Here is a 14,042-nt window from a genome sequence, read left to right on the forward strand (position 1 = left end):
TTCAGCTTCTCTGAAGTAAAATATCTCTGTCGGTTTGGCCAAGGAGATGTAAAACATAAACAGAGAACTCAAATTTTATGCTGCATAAAGGATCACAGAATCACATAATAGGGAAGGCTGGAAGGGACTACAGAGGGTCATCTGCTCCAGCCTCCCTGTCTAAGCTGGGTCATGCTAGAGCACAGGGCACACAATTGTGTCCAGATGATTCTTGAATATCTCCAGTGAAGGAGACTCCACAACCTCTCTGGGCAGTCTGTTCCAGTGCACCATTGCCCACTGAATTTTCCTCACATTCATGTGGAACTTCTGTGCATCAGTTTCTTCCCATTGCTCCTTGTGTCCTAATGGTTAGCGCCAAGAGCCTGGCTTCAGTTTCTTGCACACTTTCCCCCCACACACACCTTTAAGTATTTTTACACATTAATGAGGTCCCCTCAGTTTTCTCTAGATGAACAGGTCGGCCTGGGTACAGGCTCTGCTGCCTCAGGAGTGCTGGGTACCAAGAGCCATGGCCCCCCACTTTAGGTATTCCACAGACCCTCACTCAGGAGTGGGGGCTGAGGCAGGGCCTGCTCTTGGCAGCCTTCAGCTCCTTTCCTAAAATGCACACAAATGTTCCCCTAAATGCCATGAAACTCGCCCAAGCCTGCTCAGGCTGGGATCCTGCACAAACCAGCCTGCCAGTTCAGCAGAGGTAAGACCTGGGTATGTTCTGCCAACATCATTTCACGTGAATCAGCCAAAAGCTGTCCATCGATAGTCACCACTATCGCTCGTCATTACCTCTTTGGGGATTTCAACGAAATGGGAGATATTTTTTTGTGTCTGGATATTACCCCTCCCTGAGCTCTCTTCTCCCATGTGCAATATGTTTCTTCCCTTACAGATTAAATTTCATCCACTAATTGACAAGTACACATCTTACTTGGAGTTCTGCCCATTTTTGACATTGAGCATGTGGCTCCTTTTGAACAAGGTGTAGCTGTGATTTACACCAGTGCACAATTTTTCCTTGTTTCCTAAATGTAGTTTTTGTAATACAGTGTTGTCAGCTGTCATGATTGTTTGGTGAACTGATGTTCTGTGGTAGAAATTCTGTAAAGTTCCAGTTATACAAGTCAAGTAAGAATTTTGGTTTTAATCTAAAAGGAAAATGTCCGTTTCTGGTCTTCTGATTTCAGCACAAACTTATGTTGTGTGCTGTAGCAGCTCTGAACCAAAAGGAAAGGAAACATAAATGTGTTATTATGACCATCACTGGTATTGTTTTATTTTAGCTCTCTTGATACTTGTGTCCCTGATTCTTTATAGCCTGGCAATGCTTAATATAAGACACAGATAAAAAGACTTGTGCAGCTTACACAACCACCTGTTTCTCTGCTCTGATATCTCCACTGTATTTTAAGGTGAGACAAACAAGCATTATTACCTACTGCTTATGCTGTTTACACTTACAGAGTCATGGTGGTTCTCTCTGCAAAACTAAGGTGTGTATTTATTCTTATGCCCCCTTGCTTTGAGGGACTATAGTTTTGGCAGTTGAGTATATGTTTTTGTCTGGATGATTTCTGTAAAAATAAGTCATTTTTGATTTTTACAGGCCAATATCTCAGTAGAAAGCTGTGTTGTACTACGAGAGAGATGCCATTTTCTCTAGATGTGTACAGCATGCCATAGCTTTTCAGTTTGCCATGGGAGAGATCTTCAGGAGTTTTTCAGTCTCTTTGTTTCTCAGACATATTCATACAGAATCTACCAAGAGGAAGAGATGATTGTTTATAGAAAGTTTACTTTGTCTTATTTTCCATTACTGATGAACAGCCTTTTATATCTTTCCATACCACTTAAGCAAATTTTTCCTTACTACATTTTGCCACAAGAACATTCATCTGTCGCTTAACAGTTTTGACTCCTGACCTTGTCATGGTCAGGCTAACACCACCTACACACACACTCATACAAGTACTCTTCACCTCTCAGAAGATATTTGCCACATGGTTTGAGAGGAGAGGTCATCCTTTCTCAAGGGGCTGCATTGCCAGCATCGTAGTTTGGGTCACCTGTCCATTGACTCCCAAATCTCTCTGTAGCTATATTCCTGTTTCCCACACCCTTATGTCCCCTTGATTGGCTGGTTGCACAACCCACCTCATCAAGGGCTCCAGGTTCTGTGGCAGAACCAGAGGAAGTAGGTTCGCTCCATTGCAACCATGGCAACACTTTTCAAAGATGCAGCCTACAGTCCTTGTGAGTCTTCCAGTTTTCCATGGCAGCCTCGTTTCTCAGAGGCTACATCTACTCCAGGAATAAGTATATTGCAAAACACGTAAGTCAATATTCAATAAAATACATCCTTAGTGTGTGCAAAACCATCTGAGCTCTAAACAAGAGTGGAGGACTACATACAGTGCTGTGAACTTAATGTAAGAATTGAACAAAAGGCAGAGAGGTCATTTTAACTTTTGTTTCAGAAAGGCCCTGTGCCATTAAATCAGCCAAATGTTTATAAATCCAAAATCTTAGCTGTGTTCTCACTTGTTAAAGCACAACCAGAAAAAGCACTTTGGTCTTTAGGTTGCCCTTTTCCTGAAGATATGAGATTCCTAAGAGACCTTACGCTTGGATATACCTGTGGACCTAGGGAGTTTAGAAACAAACATTTTGGTTTGCTGTCCTGCTGTACCAAGCCAAATTCTCAAATTTAGGGAGCTCATGAATTTTCGTAATGTTCAGGAGTGACTTGGAAGTTGTCTCTGTATGTTTTGATAGGGCTTATGTTATGTACTCACATGTGAAGTATCAAGGGTTCGAAATAATGCGCTCGGAAGAGTGGGAGTAAAACCTTCATCAGCCAAAAATTATTTTGTGGAAGAGTGAGGTAAAAGGAAAAGATATTTATGGAACTTCATAGTCTGTGGTATTAAAATCAATGGAAGAGCTTCCACTGCCTGCAGTGGCAGTGGATGTGGGCACTGATATCTATAGTCAGCCTGTAGAATGAACTAACACTAGGTTCAACAGTAGTGTGTTTTTTACAATGCTTGTGTAGATACGCATTTCCCAGATGTTAGGTCTTCTCCACCGGTGTTTGTTTTCTGAGTTTCTTTTGAGTTGAGCAATGGACACTAGGCAGCCTCTCTTTCCTCTAATATGCATCACACCTGGCTTCTGTAGCAGCACCATGCCATGGGTTTGTTCCATAGGTACTACTGAAGTCTATCTGTCTATAACCAAATTGTTTCCACTGGAATATTTCTTAGTGGAAATACTTCTATCACAAGCTAGTAAGAAGTTATTTGACACAGAGCCTAAATTTTGAGTTAAACATACTTTATATCCCTTGCTTGCAGCCCTTTAACAGGATAGGTTTCCTTTTTTCTCATTCACAACTTGCAGATCACCAGTTTGTTCAAGAGCAGGGGAGTCCTTTCCAACTTGAGAAGCCAATGCCACTGCTGCCAAATTAACTGGGAGGACAGTAGTTCCATGTGCTCATACTGATTGTATGTGGGACATCTCACTGTACTGAGGGCAGTTTTGTTATTTTAAGTGATAAAGGAGCTTAATTCTCTTCTAATGTCCAGAGTGAACTCATTTGTCAATGCAATGCATTTAATTATTCTCATCACCTCATTTGCTTTTCCTGATGGAGAAAAAGTCTGAACCTTGTTTTACTTTATGGAAGTCAGGATTCTTTCTAATTAATATTAAAACACATAGTGCTAGTGTTTAGCCAGCACTATGAAAGGTGTTCTTTCCACTGTACACGTGTGTGCTGAAGAACATATCTGCTCCTCTGGTAATTTTTTCAGTAGTACCTTTTTGTCTGAGATGAAAAGGAACCGCTCCTAAGTCCTGAAATGAGCTGTGCGTGCTCCTGAAGGAGAAATTACTCTTTTAAGAGATTCCCAAGAGCTGTAGCCAACCACAGCATACTGTAGATGTTACACTTTTTGTACATTGCATCTTTGCCAATATTTGAATACAAGCCATAATTCAGTGGGAGCATAAATAACTTCCATTCAGAGAGATGGATGCTGTGGTATCAGGCCAAATGGTAAGCCTTGTCAGTGCCTGCATTTTCACTTTATTGATCACACAGCGTAATATGATGCTCCTTATTTAAATCCTTCATGCAGATGTTGTACTGGGTTAATTGACAAGCAACTGGATTTGATAATATGTATAAAGCTGTAGCAGGCATTGATTCTTGGATAGTGTGGATGTGCATGTAGTGATCATGGGGTTATGATTCTCAGCGGTGGGAGATGAATAAGTCTGTGGGTTGCAATGTAAATTTACGCTGCCGAGGTGTGAGCATTAACTTACATGCCAGTTTAGATTGATATAATAATTCTTTATAGGGACAGAGCATGATTGGCTGTAAAAGAGTTGTCCTTGTACCTGAATTGTTTCAGAGCAGCAGAGCTTTATGCTGAGCTAACAGCATGCTGTTAAGAATCAGTACCGATGTAAACACAGAGAATGATGGCTTTATGTTGGCTGTTATGTCATGCAGTATTTCACAGTTGTTGAAATCATTTCATTTTCAACCAGGTTGCTTTGTCAGTCTATCAGCAAAGACTAAGCAAAGTGCAACACTGAAAATGAAATTAAACTCCCAACTCTCCAGATACATAAGTGGCAGCACTTTTGTTGAGCTGGAATTCTGTAAGAATGCTTACTAATTCCAACTAATATAATACAAAGTAATTTGCTCTTTCGCTTTTTTCTCTGAAGTTCATCATAGTTATATTGTTAAGTTTTTGCATGAATTTATGCCACTCTAAGTCAGAGAGAGCAAGGAGGTAAATAAGGAGTAAGGAAAGGAGGTAAATAAGGAGAAGAGGAAAACAGGACACAGAGAAGGTCTATAATAAGATGAGAATTAGGAAGAAGAAATAGGTGACATCAGAAGAGCAAAAGAAGAAGGAAGGAACAGTATATCACAGGAATTGCAAAAACAAGGGAGATGTTAAAGTGAGAAATAAAATAGGGGACATTAAAATAGGAGATGGGAAAAAAAGTAAGAAACATCTTGCAGGAATATTTAAACTTGTTGGTAGCAATCCTGCTTGCTGTAGTTCACCGTGCTTGGCTCAAACCTTAGAAACGCTCTTCTGTATGAGTCTCCCCATTTCTTTTTGGCACCTGGCTTGCTCATGTATAGAACTAGGCCTCCAGAGGTCAGAGGAGAATGGGTTTCTAATAAAGCTCCTCCATACCAGAGTTCAAAAGCTCTCCTACAATGTAATACACAATGAAAACTGACACCGCCAAATGGCTCCAGTTTCCCTATTTCTTTCTCTGGATGTTACGCACTTTTTTTGGCATCCGCATATCTGACTTTAGTTTTTCTGTTGAATATTTAGCATGTGGTATGAAGAAGTAAGCTATAGCCAAATATATATGTTTATATATCAAAAACTACAGTAACATAGGTTTATATGAGGTTTTTTCCTAATTCTGTGAGAATAAGCAAATGTGAGGCATTTCCTCTATTATGCACGTTTATATGGGCTGTGTGCTCAGAGGTGCTTAGCAGTGAATTTGGCTCAGGGCAAGGGAACAACAGCAGTAATTTGAGGGGAGATTTACTCCTGTTAACACTTCTCAGGATTGGCAATAAAATCAGCTCAGTACTCTCAAGATAGGGAGAGCTGGATTTTAAGCAAAATACGGAAGATATATTATCAACTTGAAGAGTGATCCACTGAAAAACTGTTTATTATTAATACCTAAAAAAATCCATACATATTTTCAGCAAATGAATGATAATGAGAGGACTGCTCCCTTTTCCTAGAAGTGATTACATTTTCTTTGCCCTTCTGGTTTGGCTGCTTTTAGGCTATTGCTTATGTAAAACAGAACACCTCCTAAGCCGTCGTTTACTAAACAATCTCTGGCTTCTGATCTCACGCTACACAAGAAGGTAAATTGTATTCTGTGTGAGAAGCTTTAAACGTGAGCGTAATGGAAAGGGGATATTCAGGGAAACGAAGACACACCTCCAGAAACAACAAAGACAGTAAGTTTGTGCTACTTAAATTTGAATTTTCGTAGTTGAAAAGTAGGATTCAAACATGGGGAAAAGGACATCAACTCTCATTAGCCTCACAGGTATTTGTTTTACCAATTTGTATTTTGCTTTTCTTTTCTCTTAGCAAACCTGTGTGGCAGAGTTTGTTGAACGGAGTAGGACAATTCTGCTCTGAAACAATGGAATGCTCTTCTGAGAGATCAGCTTCCAAAGGTGACAATCTGGGGTCACAGCAGGGATGCTGAGTGCTCACTACAGAGTGCTTTTAAACAGGAGGGGATTCTCATAGCTCTGAGCTGTCAGCAATGAAGTCATGACCACATCCAGCTGTGCTATCAGTAAGATAGGTTGCTCAGCTGCAGGCTGTACCTCTGACATGTGAGCACACAGGCATAGGCCTTAAGGGGTATCCAGGCACACTGGTACATTTGTGCTTCATGACAAGTGTGACAATCTCATCTTCAGTCTGCAGACCAACTCCATGCAAAAAGCATCTGGTTTATTAGATGGTGGTGCCTGTCCACTGATGTGTCATAAAGTAGGCAAATGTCAAAGTGTTTGTGTACTGTATGTGGACAGAGAGTCTTCTGTGATAGCCATCAGCTGAGAGGCAGAAACCAGCTCAGTCCCAGGTTCCACAAAGGTGTAAGAGCTATTCTTGCTCCTATAGGCACAGGTAATTAATCTTGTCTGTCATGTTAGAGCTGTTGAGAATAGCTACAGGCAAAGTGTTGCAATACAGGAATCACTCCAAGGAGTTACTGCAGTGGAGTTTGACCTACACTAAGTCAGTAGGGTTAGAGTGTAAGGCCGAATGAGAGAGAATCTGTGGACAGTAGCATATGGGAATGGACATACTGTTGAACAGTTGAACACTATTATTTGAATTATGGTAAATTGTTCTCTGTCATCTGTGTGTCCATAATAAGTGGAGGTAGACATAAAATGAAGGCATAAATGAAGGCATTTCACTTTAGATCCTGTGCTTTGGAGGAGCTGGTAAAGATCCCACCTTGTTCCAGACTAATGCATACAGGGTCATCACCAAAACCATGCACCAAGCTGACGCTGAGGCTGCCCACCTGGCATTTGCCTGGCAGCTGTATAGGTTGTAGTAATATGTGTCAAGGCAGAGAAATACCTCTTCCAGACAGAATGTCTTTTCTTATATTAGTCATTGGGATGTGCCAGAAACATGCTTAGCTTACTCAGAAGGACTGGGCAGGAGCAAAGGGAAAATCAGTAACTTTTCTCAGAAATTATCATGTAATTGCCTTTTCTCCCTGGAATCAGGCACAGAAGTCCCTGGCAGAGAGCAATACCTGGGAAAGCTTTACAGTGAAAAAGCATTCATATTCCTGAAAACAAAACAGCTGAAAAAAAATAAAAGGATCAGCAAAAGATGCTTCTTCTGAGGAACACTGTGCAAATTTGCTTCACAATTGGACAGTCAGAAGGCAACTAACATGCTTGCCCAGAACCTGTCTAAGAGAGGGACTGGGGGCAGTCTGTTCTATCTGTGGCAGAGGAGGGAACTGGAGCTCTCTCATGGGTAAATTACAAACATCCAAAAGAGATCCCTCCTTGTGCTCTGGGGGCTAAAGGCCCGGTTAGTTACGGAATAAACGCGATCAGTATTTTGCACGGTGCTGTGTCACACACAGTGTGTTCTTAGACAGCCATGCCTGGCACCTGCATTGTTTTCCTCATTCATCATACACCGGGCGTGCATTCCTGACAGCACCGTAGGAAATTGTATTCTTCATACTGAAATGCATATATCTACCTGTCAGAAGCCCACATGTTGTCCCAATAAGGGCCAAGGCTTAACTGCTTCTTAGTAGTCTGGTGCAGAAGCACACATTACACAACTACCCTCTGTGTTCAAACGAGCCAGCACCTCAGACAGAGGCTGTTGCAAACCAGGATGGCAGCTGTCTGTGGATATAATCGCCACTGAAGACATACTGCCAGGGCTTCTGTGTCCTGGTTGCACAGCTAGGGGCAGAGCACTCAAATATTTCTAAAGCTAGATATGCAAATGCTTCTGGAATGAAGCCTTTTACAGTTCTGCTCTCATTAACCTGATTTGCATATGTAAATGACCTCTTGCCACATGATAATGAGGTCTGCTCATGCAGAGATGTTCAGCATATAAGCAGAGGGTTTTCAGTGACAATTGGATCATTTTGGCTAAAGGACTGGTACGGAGACAGGACCAAGAAAGAGGTAGACACAGAATCCAGGGATAACAGGGCAAGGAAGCAGAAGGAAGCTAAAAAAATCAAATACTGTAGATGCCTCTTCCAAATGCCAAGGGCATCTGCAGTTCTAATGCCTTACTGGAGCAATTTCATAGAGGAGCCTGTGAAATGAGAGAATTTGGAGACCACTGACAATTGGGAAGTGACCTGTAGCATGGAGCTACTCGGGAAAATATGCATTTCTGGCTCTCCTAGAACACTGAGTGTATGGTCTAGCATTTAATGGCTAGTTTAAAGCAGCCTCTTTCAGTTACTTCTGTGAGCACCATGACAGAGAACAGAGAGCTAGACACGTAGGTGTGGGTCAATCCTTCTTCAAGGGCAGTCTCCACTCTAATAATTTCTCTGTGCACATATCTCTGCCACTGTCACACTCCTCCTGAGGAGACATTTCTCACCACAATATGCTGCTTAGCTTCTCATCAGGGATATTTAATACTTTTGCCTTGCTCAGTGTATGTGGAGGCACGACAAAATCCCTCCTAGGTTACCCTCCTTGGATACCGTGCCACTTTTAGAGAAGAAATGACTGCTCATCTCCTGAGATATCTGTCTTCCTACTTACTGTGTTTAACTCTTGGTTCCTGGTTCTGCCACAGAACACTCACCTGCTGAGGATTTGCTGACTCAGAGCTCTGCAAAACCTACCTGATCAAGCACCATCCGTATCCAGCTCAGAAAAAAAGGAGTGATCAGTTCCACTCATGACTCACACAAGGTAGGAATACATTCATCCTTTCAAAGGAGGGAATAGCTCTGGAGACCAGGTCTTCTCAAAGCCAACTGGGAGCCAGTGTGGCTGGCAGCCAATATCTGCTATTGCCAAGGACAAATAACAAAACCGAAAAACAAAAAAAACCAACCCCCCCCCAAAAAAAAAACCAAAGAAAAACCAACAAAACCCCCCCACCAAACTAAAAAAAAAAAAAAAAAAAAAAAAAAAAAAAAAAAAAAAAAAACCAACCCCAACCAACCAAACAAAAAAAACCCCCAAAAATTTTGAAAAAAAAATGAAGTGGGCTAACTCAGAATTTTCTTTTGAAAAAGCTTTCCTTTGTCCAGTCAGTTGACTGTCAGTTGGTATTGGTACTTTGGAAGTCAGGTGTAGTTGGTCTCTTTCGTCACTGGAAAAATAATAGTAGCCAGGACCAAATATCCATAACCAGTTCTATTCATAGCTGGTAAGCAACCAAACTAAGGTTTAAGGAAATAGAGTAGCAGTGCATGTCACACTCAATTAAAAAGAAGTTGTGTACGTATCTTCTTGAACAAGCCAGAATTAGCTAAATTAAGTTAAAGTAACAGTGAAGGCAAAGCAACTTGGATATTGGATTAATATAGGAAGTTGAATTCAAGCCTATTGAGGAAATTAGTTCATCTCATTACTGCGTTTGCTTCACTCCCACTCACACCAAAGGGGAGATAATGCATATGGGAGACAGAGAAACCTGACACGCTTGTATTTCATTACCTATCCACTGCTGACAGAAATATATGTGGTATGACTACAAGCAATGGTTAACTTCAAAGCACTAAAAACTGAGTGTCAAACATGCCCCATCCTTTTTGCACATCAGTAGGCAGTCCCTGGAGCAGCCACTGGCCCAAGCCCAGTTCATCTGTGCACCACCCTTTGCAATATGGGCATTACATGGAGAAACTACAGTGTACTCCATATGCATCATGTCCACCACAAAGAGATTAAATCAAGAGATGCAATCTTATTGTATTCACACAGTCAGTATTGCATTTCACAGCCAACAATATAATCCAGATTCATGACTGTCCCTTTCTTAGAAGCCTTGAGGTCTGGGCCCTAGTTTTTCTAAGGTTATATTCCAAAGCCTTCTCAACACTGAATGCTCAGCTTTTAAGAAAAACAACAGTATTGCATATCTGTGCTAATATTAATTTGTTTGGTGGTTGTAAGAAAAGAATAATGTGCAGAACCACCTACAAATGAGTAGTATCTAAAGAGCTTAGTCTGGGCCTGGTGGCTTATTCATATAAATAAATCAGAAGGATCTGGCAGAGTGCGCAGGGTCGTTTGAGTGTTTCTGTATAGCCTGTCTGAGCAGCAAGCCCTAAACCACACACTCAAACAGCCTCTGGGAGCACTCAGGCTATTTGGGCAACTAACAACCTGTCCTAAAACTGAACCTTCAAGCATTTGCCATTTAAAAGAGGCTGTCAGCCCACTAAGCCAAAAGCTCATGGAATTCTCTCACTTATTTGGTGCCATCTTTAAAACATCTTTTGTTTAACTTTATTTTTAGCTTTTTAGTAGGCAGGCATTTTTTTACTTGTTTTTAGAGGCTTTAATCAGACAAGAGTTTTATGAGGCTATTCCAGGAGAAGATATTTAATTAATTCCAGACCTTTTTCTTCCCCCTCTTTTGTTCAATTTAGGTATACCATCTACATACCTGTCTATAAAAACTGAGGTAAAAATCCTGTGAGACTTCTAAGAAGCTTGGTTCATCTTTCATTAGATCACAGCAGAACTGAACCATATCCTCTCATTGCTAGACAGTTTTTGAACTAGGCTTTTCCCAGTCTCACTGGGGTATATATGTGAGCTGGAAAGCTTCACAATGCATTAAGATTTCATGAGGGCCTAATTCTGTTCTCTGTTGCTCTGCCCCGAATCTTGAGTGCGCAGCACTTCTGCTTCAGTGCCACATAACTGGGAATACAGTAAGGCTCTGAGTAGACAAGCTTCTGAATGGACCATCTAAAAACCAGTGTTCTAGCCATGCTATTTGTGATTTTTATCTTGAACTAACAAAAGTTTAGCGTCATTACTTCATTCCTGTTCGATAAATGTTTGAAACATAGGAAAGACATTTTGGCTTATAGAGAAAACATTTCTTCCAAATGTGCTCTTTTCTTTGTTTCAGAAAAAAAAAACCACCAAAAAACAAAGGCATTTTGACAGATCTTATTTTGTATTACACGGTCAATGGCCTTTCATTATTTTGTCATGGATTGGTTGCATCTGGCACTTCTGTATGAAGTCATACAAGAAGGCACAGAATTCTTCCCTTCTTGGTCTGCCCTATGACAGGATATAATTCCAGACTCTGCTTTTGTGAAGAAGTAGCAGCTCAGAACAGGACTTGGACATCTTGCAGACCTAGGACCAGCAAGGACTTTGACTAAACATACCATTATTAGAAGCAAAGACAAGACAAAATAATTGTCACAGAAACAGTTCCCAGCTCCCACAAAGAGCTGTGGGCACCTCAGTTTCTCCTGTTCCTGTCTGTAGCATACAATTTAGTCACATAAAAAAAAACAACTGCTGTGGTTTTAAGTAGTAGTTGATGAGAAACTGAGTAGATGGAGGAGTTCTTAATTAAGTAATTAGACAAATAAGAGGAGAAAGGATAATATGATACAAAGTGATGAATAGAATAGAAAAAGTAGGTCAGGAATTTCTGTACTCCCTATATCGTGATGCAAGAAAAAATGACATGCAATGAAGTTCAAAGGTGGGAAATTCAAAGTCAAGGAGGGAATGGTGTCACGTAACCAGTAATTATCCAAGGGAAGCCTTTCACTTCTGGAAGTCCCTGATGCCAAGAATTTATCAGGTTTAACATTGAGATTAAACTATCCAGAATTACCATAGAGATAATAACAGCTTTACAAAGTGAATGAAACCTCCCTTCGTGTTTTAATCCAGTCCTAAATAGAAAGTCCTTCAGCTTTGACACCTTCCTTTGAGCTATCTGGTAACGGCCACCATCTAAGATAGGTCAGTGGAGCAGCAAGATCTGAGTCGCCTGCTGATTCTTGTACTCTTATGTCCATATAAAAGTCACCTTTATAATTGGTTCAGAGTGCAGGACAAAGTCCCATCAAAGTCCCATCCCAGGGATATTTACAGCCTTTGTCTTGCCTCTAAGAGCTAAAGCCCCTTAAAATGGATGTAGAAAAAAAGTAGAAATGAATCTCTACAGCCCTAGGAGATACCTAGCTTGAGGAGGATTTGCCCCCTGCAACAAATATCAGCACTCTCAATGAGATTTTCAGAGGCATTCATTCATGTTACCTGTCTTGGAAAATGGGACATCCTTGTACTGATGTCTAAGTCCCTGGGATGGTTCTCATGCCACCAGGAGCTCAAATATCTGAGGCCTCATTATTGCTGCTCTCCATCAGAACAGATTTGCTGCAAATGCACACTTTTTCTGCACCTTACATATTATTCCAGATATTCAAAACCAACTCTCTCTCAAGCTGACCCAAGTGTGTTATGGTGCATTTAAATCTGGTGTAAATCACGAATTTGCTGAGGACAAGCTGCTTTATATTTTCAATAAACTTTTGATTCATGTTTTTTAAGTGTACTTTAGAGTTTTACACACTTTCATCAAAACCAGATGATTTGATTATTTTCTGTGTTCATCTACACCACCGCTTTGCCTGCATGTTTACAGCAGCTATTAAAACAGATGAAAGTCATCATGTGCTTCAGACGGATCAGGGTAATCACATCCACCAGTGTAACACATTAATTTTCAGCCTATTCCAGCAAGAGATGCAAGAAAGAAATCATCAAGAACGAAAACTATTGGATATAGTTGTATTACCTGGAGCAAAGTGATGCAGGTCTCTTGGAGCCTGGTGGCATTCTGTGTGACTGAGGTGATGACTTCTTGTCATATTTGAACAAGAGCTACCTGATGAAACTGATAGCATCAATATCAGTTCAACCGGCACTTAAATCCAAAAAATATTTCTATGTTTCTAAATAAATATATTTTCTTTTGTCCTAGAGACAGTATTACAGACTTCAGCTCTGGGATTTACTGACATGCACCTTCCTGACATGGTATGCTGAAATGCAGTAATACAGTAAAGGAATTTGCATTCTGTATTAATTTGAAAACATATAGATCTACCTTAGTAAAACATAATGCTAAAATCAGTTTGAAGGAACACAGCTCAAGACAAACCACATCTCAGCAAAATACTTGTGTTGTTAAAAGTTCATGCCAGACAGGGAAACTGACAGCAGCACAAGAACTGAAGGACTGCAGCAGTTTAAAGAGAGACTTCTGCAAGAACAGCAAGTATCGGAGCTGTTCAACCTGATATTGGGCATATCCACAGGCTTGTCCAAAGGTGTTCATTTAGCCTGGAAAGTGTCAGGCCCTGGTCTTACAGTGAAACAAACGTGTGCACTGATTGATTTCTTCCTACTTCAGCAGCCAATTATCATCATGACGTTTCCTCCTCCTGTGAAGCAAAAATGGTAACTTTGGTTACTGTCTTCTGCAATATCACAGATTTTCACAAGAAAGAGCCACACCTTACAAATAGAGTTGGAAAGGTATCCTGGCTACAGTGTTAGTGTGTTAGTTGCAACAGTGTTAGTGTGAATCCCTCCTGGAAGATGCTAAATCCATGACGCCATTTTTTATCATGGAACCATTATAGAGACAAGGTTTTAACCACTGCATATGCCAAGTAGTTTTCATCTTCACAGAAATTTTTTGCAAACTCTTTGACCACGCATTCAGTTTGTGTAAGATAGTTTCCGGCAATTAATTACATTTGCAAAGTTAAATATCATCATTGTAAAGTGACATCCTAAGAAAAATCCAGCCTGTTCTATTTTAAAAAAAAGTAAAGGAACTCTAGAACTGTAGCAGCTCTAGAACAATGATCAGGCCTTTCTGAGAGGTTATGGCAACAAATAATACAGTGGTAAATAGAGTGCCATG

General features: G+C 40.6%; 2 long non-coding RNA genes across 5 annotated transcripts in view; one reads left to right on the forward strand and one right to left on the reverse strand.

The window, feature by feature from the left end:
- The window catches only part of LOC135296717 (uncharacterized), a 17,131-nt gene continuing 3,089 nt past the window's right edge, over positions 1–14,042 (forward strand). The window contains exons 1-5 of one of the 4 annotated variants that reach the window (XR_010358741.1): positions 1–697; positions 5,851–6,031; positions 6,168–6,256; positions 8,907–9,025; positions 13,092–13,147. This is a non-coding gene — a long non-coding RNA (uncharacterized LOC135296717). The other 3 variants (XR_010358739.1, XR_010358740.1, XR_010358738.1) reach the window with 3 other exon arrangements.
- Positions 12,946–14,042, reverse strand: part of LOC135296720 (uncharacterized) — a 19,346-nt gene continuing 18,249 nt past the window's right edge. The window contains exons 2-3 of the long non-coding RNA XR_010358744.1: positions 13,481–13,554; positions 12,946–13,004 (exon numbers count right to left, since the gene is read on the reverse strand). This is a non-coding gene — a long non-coding RNA (uncharacterized LOC135296720). The remainder of the gene's footprint in view (positions 13,005–13,480; positions 13,555–14,042) is intronic.

Source organism: Passer domesticus, chromosome 3 (genome assembly GCF_036417665.1).
Source record: "Passer domesticus isolate bPasDom1 chromosome 3, bPasDom1.hap1, whole genome shotgun sequence".
NCBI lineage: Eukaryota > Metazoa > Chordata > Aves > Passeriformes > Passeridae > Passer > Passer domesticus.